Source organism: Capra hircus, chromosome 13 (genome assembly GCF_001704415.2).
Source record: "Capra hircus breed San Clemente chromosome 13, ASM170441v1, whole genome shotgun sequence".
Taxonomy (NCBI): domain Eukaryota; kingdom Metazoa; phylum Chordata; class Mammalia; order Artiodactyla; family Bovidae; genus Capra; species Capra hircus.
In genome coordinates, this window is record NC_030820.1 from 37,179,703 (window position 1) to 37,188,704 (window position 9,002).

Here is a 9,002-nt window from a genome sequence, read left to right on the forward strand (position 1 = left end):
CTAAGCGAAGGGAAACGGCCCCAAGTCAGAGCCTTGCCTGGCACTGAGGAGGTTATGCAGGACACCTGGTGGCCAGGGCAAAGGCCAAAGGGAACCTAGGGGCAATTTGATTTAGGTGATACCTGAATAGTCTAGTGGTTTTTCCCAGTTTCTTCAATTTAAGTCTGAATTTGGCAATAAGGAGTTCATGATCCCAGCCACAGTCAGCTCCTGGTCTTGTTTTTACTGACTCTATAGAGCTTCTCCATCTTTGCCTGCAAAGAATATAATCAATTTGATTTCAGTGTTGACCATCTGGTGATGTCCATGTGGAGAGTCTTGTGTTATTGGAAGAGGGTGTTTGCTATGACCAGTGCATTCTCTTGGCAAAACTCTATTAGCCTTTGCCCTGCTTCATTCTGTACTCCAAGGCCAAATTTGCCTGTTACTCCAGATGTTTCTTGACTTCCTACATTTGCATTCTGTTCCTGTATAATCTAAAGGATATGTTTTTTGGTTATTAGTTCTAGAAGGTCTCATAGGTCTTCATAGATCTGTTCAACTTCAGCTTCTTCAGCATACTGGTTGAGGCATAGGCTTGGATCACTGTACTATTGAATGGTTTGCCTTGGAAGTGAACAGAGATCATTCTTTCGTTTTTGAGATTGCATCCAAGTACTGCATTTCAGACTCTCTTGTTGACTGTCATGGCTACTCCATTTCTTCTAAGGGATTCCTGCCCACAGTAGGAGATATAATGGTCATCTGAGTTAAATTCACCCATTCCAGTCCATTTTAGTTGGATGATTCCTAGAATGTCCATGTTCACTCTGCCATCTCCTGTTTGCCCACTTGCAACTTGCCTTGATTCATGGACCTAGCATTCCAGGCTTCTATGCAATATTGCTCTTTACAGCATTGAAACTTGCTTATATCACCAGTCACATCCACAACTGGGTGTTGATTTTGCTTTGGCCCCATCCCTTCATTCTTTCTAGAGTGATTTCGCCACTGATCTCCAGGAGCATATTGGGTACCTCCCAACCTGGGGAGTTCATCTTTCAGTGGCCTATCTTGTTGCCTTTTCATACTGTTCATAGGGTTCTCAAGATAAGAATACTGAAGTGGTTTGCCATTCCCTTCTCCAGTGGACCACATTCTGGTCTGTGACATTGTACAGGAGACAGGGATTGAGACCATCCCCATGAAAAAGAGATGCAAAAAAGCAAAATGGCTGTCAGAGGAGCTCATACAAATAGCTGTGAAAAGAAGAGAAGTGAGAAGCAAAGGAGGAAACGAAAGATATACCCATTTGACTGCAGAGTTCCAAAGAATAGTAAGGAGAGAGATAAGGAAGCCTTCCTCAGCAATCAATGCAAAGACATAGAGGAAAATAATAGAATGGGAAAGATTAGAGATCTCTTCAAGAAAATTAGACTAGAGATACCAAGGGAATATTTTAGGCAAAGATGGGCTCCATATAGGACAGAAATGGTAGGGACCTAACAGAAACAAGATATTAAGAAGAGGTGGCAAGAATACACAGAAGAACTGTACAAAAAGATCTTCATGACACACATAATCATGATGATGTGATCACTCACCTAGAGCCAGACATCCTGGAATGTGAAGTCAAGTGGGCCTTAAGAAGGGTCACTACGCACAAAGATTGTGGAGCTGATGGAATTCCAGTTGAGCTCTTTCAGATCCTAAAAGATGATGCTGTGAAAGTGCTGCACACAATATGGCAGCAAACTTGGAAAACTTAGCAGTGGCCGCAGGACTGGAAAAGGGCAGTTTTCATTCCAATCCCAAAGAAGGGCAATGCGAAAGAATGCTCAAACTACCACACAATTGCACTCATCTCACACACTAGTCAAATAATGCTCAAAATTCTCCAAGCCAGGCTTCAGCAATATGTGAACCATGAAAGTCTAGATGTTCAAGCTGCATTTAGAAAAGGCAGAGGAACCAGAGATTAAATTGCCAGCATCCTCTGGATCATTGAAAGAGGAAGAGAGTTCTGGAAAAACATCTATTTCTGCTTTTTTTTTTTTTTTTTTAACTATGCCAAAGCCTTTGACTGTGTGGATCCCAATAAACTGTGGAAAATTCTTAAAGAGATGGAAATACCAAACCACCTGACCTGCCTCTTGAGAAACCTGTATTCAGGTCAGGAAGAAACAGAATTGGACACGGAACAACAGACTGGTTCCAAATAGGAAAAGGAGTACGTCAAGGCTGTATATTGTCACCCTGCTTATTTAATAGATATGCAGAGTACATCATGAGAAACACTGGGCTGGATGAAGCACAAGCTGGAATCAAGGTTGCTGCAAGAAATAACAATAACCTGAGATATGCAGATGACACCACCCTTATGGCAGAAAGCAAAGAACTGAAGAGCCTCTTGATGAAGGTGAAAGAGGAGAGTGAAAAAGCTGGCTTAAAGCTCAACATTCAGAAAACTAAGAAGATGGCATCTGGTCCCAACACCTCATGGCAAATAGATAAGGAACAGTTGCAACAGTGACAGACTTTATTTTGGGGGCTCCACAATCACTGCAGATGGTGACTGCCGACCATGAAATTAAAAGATGCCTTTTGCTTCTTGGAAGAAAAGTTATGACCAACCTAGACAGCATATTAAAAAGCAGAGACAGTATTTTGCCAACAAAGGTCCATCTAGTCAAGGCTATGGTTTTTCTAGTAGTCATGTATGGATGTGAGACTTAGACTCTAAAGAAAGCTGAGCGCAGAAGAATTGATGGTTTTGAACTGTGGTGTTGGAGAAGACTCTGGAGAATCCCTTGGACTGCAAGGAGATCCAACCAGTCCATCTTAAAGGCAATCAGTTCTGAATATTCATTGGAAGGATTGATGCAGAAGCTGGAACTCCAATACTTTGGCCACCTGATGTGAAGAGCTGACTCATCTGAAAAGACTCTTATGCTGGGAAAGACTGAGGGCAGGCTGAGCAGGGCACAGAGGGGTCGATAAAACGCATCCAACCCCTCAGGGAACTGCCCAACCCACAGTTGACAGACATAAGCAAGTATGTCTGGAGTGAGTTGATAGGAACACTGGTACCACAAAACACAAAAGAGGCAGCAATGTGTTCATCCTGGAGTGGAGTGGGGGCCGTGTCAGGGAAAGCAACAGAGAAGTGACACTGAAGCAGGGTCGCAAAGGGTTTGTAGAATTTCACCTGGGGAGCAGGAGGGAAGGTGTCTGGCAGGGGCCCGCCTGAGCAGGGGCATGGAGGCGTGCCACACACGCTGTGTTTGCTGTGCCCAGAGCTTCTGGTCCAAGTCAGTGTAACGCCAGATGCCTGGAGCCCAGGCTGAGCAGCATCAGGATAGGGAAGGCCCATCCTGGCCACCTGGCTGGGGCGAGGTAGGGGAGCATGTGCTGATCCAAGCTGACTCCCCTTCAGGGGAAAGGTTGAGGCCATTCACACAGACGATGAAGGAATTGGACCCTGTCCCAGTTCTGTGTTTATTTTTTTATTTTTAATTTTTTTAATAGAATTGGGTATCTGGAGAATCAAAAATAAACCTTTCCCATTGAGACAGGAAGCCTGGAGCCCAAGGGTTTCAGGGGAAGGGTTGGGAGAAGAGTGAGGTAGGAACTGGATTGAGGGTCATCCAGAAAGGAACAGGACGGGAGGGAAGAGCGGCAGGTGGTCTGGGCCCTGCGCTAGCTGTTCTGGAGAGCCACGCATGTCCTGCCCTGCCCTCCCCGGGCCAAATCCTCACCTCATTCTCTGCTCTCTCCACAGCTCTGGACGCCTGTTCCCTGAAAGGTGCTAGAAAGCAAGCCTGTGAGTGTGGTCCGGACTCCAGAGCCCCTAACCCCTCACCACCATGGTAGGAAAAGGTGCCAAAGGGATGCTGGTGAGCACAGGGAGCAGACTGCCGCGAGGGGGTGGGGCCATGAGCGCCGTCCGTCCCTCCTGGGGCCTGCTGTCAGCTGCTGGCCCCGACAGGAGGGCCGAGGAGGCTCCGTGGGGCCCAAGTCTGGCACTGCAGGGACTCCTGAGTGCTAGGGCTATCGCAGGCTCAGGAGGCAGCCCCTCACCCAGGAGGTTAGATACCAGTGTGGATTGCAGCCCACAGCAGGCAGATTCTGCTACAGAGCCCGAAAGTCATGCTGGGAGGCAGGAAGCACACTCCCCACCCTCATCGCAAGATACCCTGGAGATCAAGCTGCAGTCGATCCTGCCGGGAGGGCTGTCCTGTGGCTGACATCCTGACATCCTCATCCTGTGCTCTGCCTGCTGTGGGGGGCATTCAGTAGGGGCTGATCAAGGAGTCCTCAGAGACTGATTTTTCTCTTCTTCCACTCAAAAAATAGCATAGAGCATTTCATGTTGAATCCTCTAGTGAGGTCTTTCAGGAAACATCCCTCTCCCCTTTCCCCAGGTCACGGCTCTTCACTGCCTACTGCCTCAGAGCGCAGGAGAGGTGGTGCGAAGCAGAGGGCAAGAGCAGGGCCAGCTCATGGATGGATGGCTCATGGATGGACAGAGCTGGCCAGCTCTAGAATCAGAAGCCAGGAAAATACCCCAAGGGTGGTCGTTGTATTCCTTCTCTGGGGATACTGCCTAAGAACCAGTGAGACTGGGCAGCTGCCTGGAGGAATCCAGTGGCTAAGCATGGCCCTTCCCTTGGCTCCTTCCCTCCCCACAGGGATTCTCCTGTTGCTGTTCCGATTCAGTGAAAGTCTGATTGACACAGAGTCTCTTGCTGAGCCCTCTCCAAACAAGCCCTGTCTCTCACCAGGGATTTCTGGGACACTTAAGTTCTTGGTCCAGAGAAATGCTGTTGGGGAGGGAGCCAAACAGTTGGGCTCCAGGCTGAGGACCCTCTCTCCTGCCTGGTCGTAAACTTCTGGCATCCAGCCCCTCAGGCCTGCTCGAGTCTGGCCCACTCCTGATTGGAACAAGTCTGAATGAATTAGGCTTCTCAAAGTATTCCTGAGCCAGCCTGAACTCTTGAGTGGTCAGATGTGGGCAGAGACAGAGGTCTCCAGACCCACATACTTGCTGGGGGGAGTAGATGCCATGATAGGATCAACACTGGCTTCCTTCTCGCCAGAAGCGTTGGAATCGCCATGGGCCTGTAGCAGAAAGTGGAGTGCGGCTCTGCTCCTCCCTCCATGGAGATTCTGAGTTCTATGAAACCTAAGAAACCCTCTGAGGACTCGCTAGCTGCTCTGCTTTCTCTGGAGTGACCCTGAAAGGACTGGGGCGGGCAGGCAGGGGTGATGTGGGACCCACGTGGACAGCACAGACAGCCTGAATCCCAGAACCCCTAAGAGGAGCGCCATCCCTCTTAGCTAACCTGGGCAGCTGTACCTGGAGTTCATTAGCTGCCCGTGGTCCCCTAAGGGCAGATCATGAAGGATGCTCCTTCTCTAGAGGCCACGGTGGGGCAGAGCAGAGGGAGCTGAGGGCCATGCGTGTAAACCAGGGGCACTTGGACCCTCCAGGTGTGTGGCTTCTGTCGCCATTTGTGTCCTGGTATCGGGAGCAGGCAGCTGGCCCTGGCCACGAGGTCCTCACTTCCATCTCCCTTTGCCCCAGGCTTGGGTGTGAAGACATGGGCCCCCTGGGGCTGCTCAGTGTCTACCAAGTGTCACCCTTGGAGCCTCTGCTGGGCTCTCCATGCGGCAGGTGCCCCTTGGTGGGCAAGCCACTTCCCAGCCTATGCCCAGGCCCACTGCCTGCCGCACGTGTACCTCCCCACCACTCCCAGCCCAGATGGTCTCTGCCAGGCCAGCGCAGCTGCCTCCCTCATGCCTCAGCAGCTCCTAGGACAGGGCCATGCGGGAACCCAGCTGGCCAGGGCACTTCCAAGCCTGGGAGCAGCTGGGATGCTTGGCGGCACCAGGGGTGGTGCGGGGGGTACCTTTCATGGAGTCCTAGTGCCTCTATTTATATACATGTAGGGCCAGGTTTCCTTGAGCTCAGAGGACAGAGAGCTGGTAGAGAGGAGCCCGGGACAGGAGAGCCCCACTGCTGCTGCTAAGTTGCTTCAGTTGTGTCTGACTCTGTGCAACCCCATAGACAGCAGCCCACCAGGCTCCTCTGTCCCTGGGATTCTCCAGGCAAGAATACTGGAGTGGGTTGCCTTTTCCTTCTCCAATGCATGCATGCATGCTAAGTCACTTCAGTGGTGTCCGATTCTGTTCAACCCCACAGACAGCAGCCCACCAGGCTCCTCTGACCACGGGATTCTCTAGGTAAGAATACTGGAGTGGGTTGCCATTTCCTTCTCCAAGAGCCCCACTGGATCAACTTTAACCCCGCAGTCTCACATGAAGTCCAGCTCAGTCCCCTCCCCTGTGCCTGCTCCCCACGTGGATAGCATCTTGGGCAGATAGGCCTTGGTGAGTCTTACTGGTCTCTCCCCACATCTCGGCTGCCTTGGGTGCCTCTGCTACTGGGAAGCCTCATGATGAATAGAGCAGAGTCACCCAGGCCAGGGCTCCAGGTGCTGGAGCATCTAAATCGTCCTAGAAGGCTTTGAAAGCACCACAGGCCGCCTGGGGCTGTCCCACCCTGACCTGTTCTCTTATGCTTTGACAGAAGTGTTTAGACACTTCTTGTCTGTAGCAGCCATCACAGAGCCTGGTGCACAGTGGATGCTCACCAGCCTGGGTCCTGGCATGTGGCAGGTGCTCAACTAGTAGGACGTGGCACACATTGGGCACTCACCTAGCACAGTGCCAGGCACACAGTGCGTGCTCACCCTGCTCAGGGCTGACCATTTCCTGGGTCCTCACCTGGCCCAGAATTTGGCATACATGGGGCACCCATCTAGTACAGGACCCAGCAAACCCCCAGGGCTCCCTGGCATGGGGCTGGCACACAGTGGGTACTCTTCCAGCACTGGCCTTGGGACACACTGGGCGCCGTCCTAGTGTGGTTTGACACACAGTAGGTCTTCTCCTATCTTAGGCACCAACACGCAGTGGGCACTCTCCTTATATGACAAGGACTAGCACAGAGGAGGTGCTGTCCTAGCCAGGCCAGCCTGCACAATGACTGGATGATCCGAGACTCACAACTACAGCCTCCCCAGTGAAATGGACAATATCTAGATCCAGAGGAAAAGGCCCAACCTCCTCAGGCTTCCTCTCTGGACCTAGGACCTACCCTCCATTCCGCTTGGCCTCCCACCCCACCCTGGCCCCCCTGGAGCCCACCGACTCAGCTCTGTGGCCTCCCCTCCCCTCACACAGCTTCCCGGCAGCCCCACCACCCCAGCAGGTGCAGTCCTGCCTCAGCAGGACCTTCCGTCGGAGTCACAGGTTGCAAACAAAGCCCCTCGACTCCTTGGCCCTCTGGAGGAATGCCAACTCTTATTAAGAAAAGTCAGAGGCGGGCTTGGGGGAGCCGGCCTCCCTGAGGGGGGCTAGAGCAGCTGGATCCCACTAATGAGGCCTCATTACGGCCAGGACCCAGCAGGGCTGCTGCCGTCTGCTGTCCCCATATGGCCAGAGCCAGAGAAAGCTGTCCAGCCAGGGCTGCCTGTTCTAGGCAGCTGGTCCAGGCCAGGGCAGCCAAAGCCCAGAGCCCACCCTGGGTGGAAGTGAGCATTTGGGCATCATGGGTGACTGGGCCTTCCTGGAGCTGGTGGCCCAGCCAGGGGCTTGGCCCTCAGTCTGGACTCGCAGGAAGTCAGCAGAAGTCAGCAGAGCGTGTCTGGGCACCCTGCTGCATGAGGCTGGCCTGGAAGCAGCTCAGTCGCTAGGGTCTGAGGCCATTCACTTGGGAGACTTGCTTGAGCCAAGATCACTCCCCATCTTCTCTCCCAAAATGAGCATAGTAGCATATCCACCTCGAGGGGCTGTTGGGAGGATTAAATGAGTTAATTTATATTAATATGAAGTGTTTAGGACAGCATCTGGCTCACAGTAAGCACTTCATATATATTATCTATTACTATTATTTATAATGCTTACTAGCTTCAAAGATGGGTAGATATGATGCCCATTTTAGCGATAAACTAAGACAGACAAGTAAAGTAACTTGCCTAAGGAGATACAGAGAGGGAGGTCCACCAGCGCTGGGGTTTGAATCCAGGCCTGTCTGACTCTAAAGACTTTGCCCTTTAAAAATAATGATGTTGGGACTTCCCTGGTAGTCCAGTGGCTCGGAACCCACCTTGCAGTGCAGGGGACATGGGTTCGATGCCGCTGGTCAGAGAACTAATATCCCACACGCCACGGAGCAACTAAGCTGTTGCACCGCAGCTACTGAGCCCGTGCACCACAGCCCAAGAGCCCATGCACTGCACTTAGACCCAAACAGCCCAATAAATATTTTAAAAATAATAATAACAAAAACGGTTAACATAGTGTCATCCTTCCATGTTCCCACTGGCGTCAGCACACTTACCAAACTCACAGGGAAGCTGTGCTTTACATCAGAATTCATGGTTGATCTTAGGTGACTAAGATCCTACTTTGTACTAAACCCTTTGCCCACCCATCAGTTTCTAAAAACTGGAAGTTGTGTCCTCCCAACAACAGAACACTCGTGCCCACCATCCTGGTCACTGGTTTCTGGTGTCCCAGCACCCACTGGAGACTGACCAGTGAGTGTGGCCTCAGAGAAGAGGGATGGAGGGTCTGAGTGACAGTCTGCCCAGACCACTCAGCACACTCTTCCAGAGGGACCGCCTCAGGTTCCAGGTGACACGGTGCTAATCCTCGAGTCGTCGTTCTGCAGCTGCCCTCTTGGCTGATGCTATCTGACTTCAGACAGGCGACAGCGCAGTTCACCAGGCCACAACTCTTGCACAGTCAGTCACATTCTTCCATGAGGATACACTCTACCATCTTGGCTGGCTGGAGATCCCCAAGTCCTGGGGGGATTGCGCCAGTGCCCATCACCCCTCAGGCCATAGCACTCTGCAAAGCCTGAGATGCTCTGGTAGTGTCCTGTGGCTACGTCCCCTTCTCCCTGCCCTTCACCATCTCTAGTGCCCAGTGGTACCCAACCTCTTTACCAG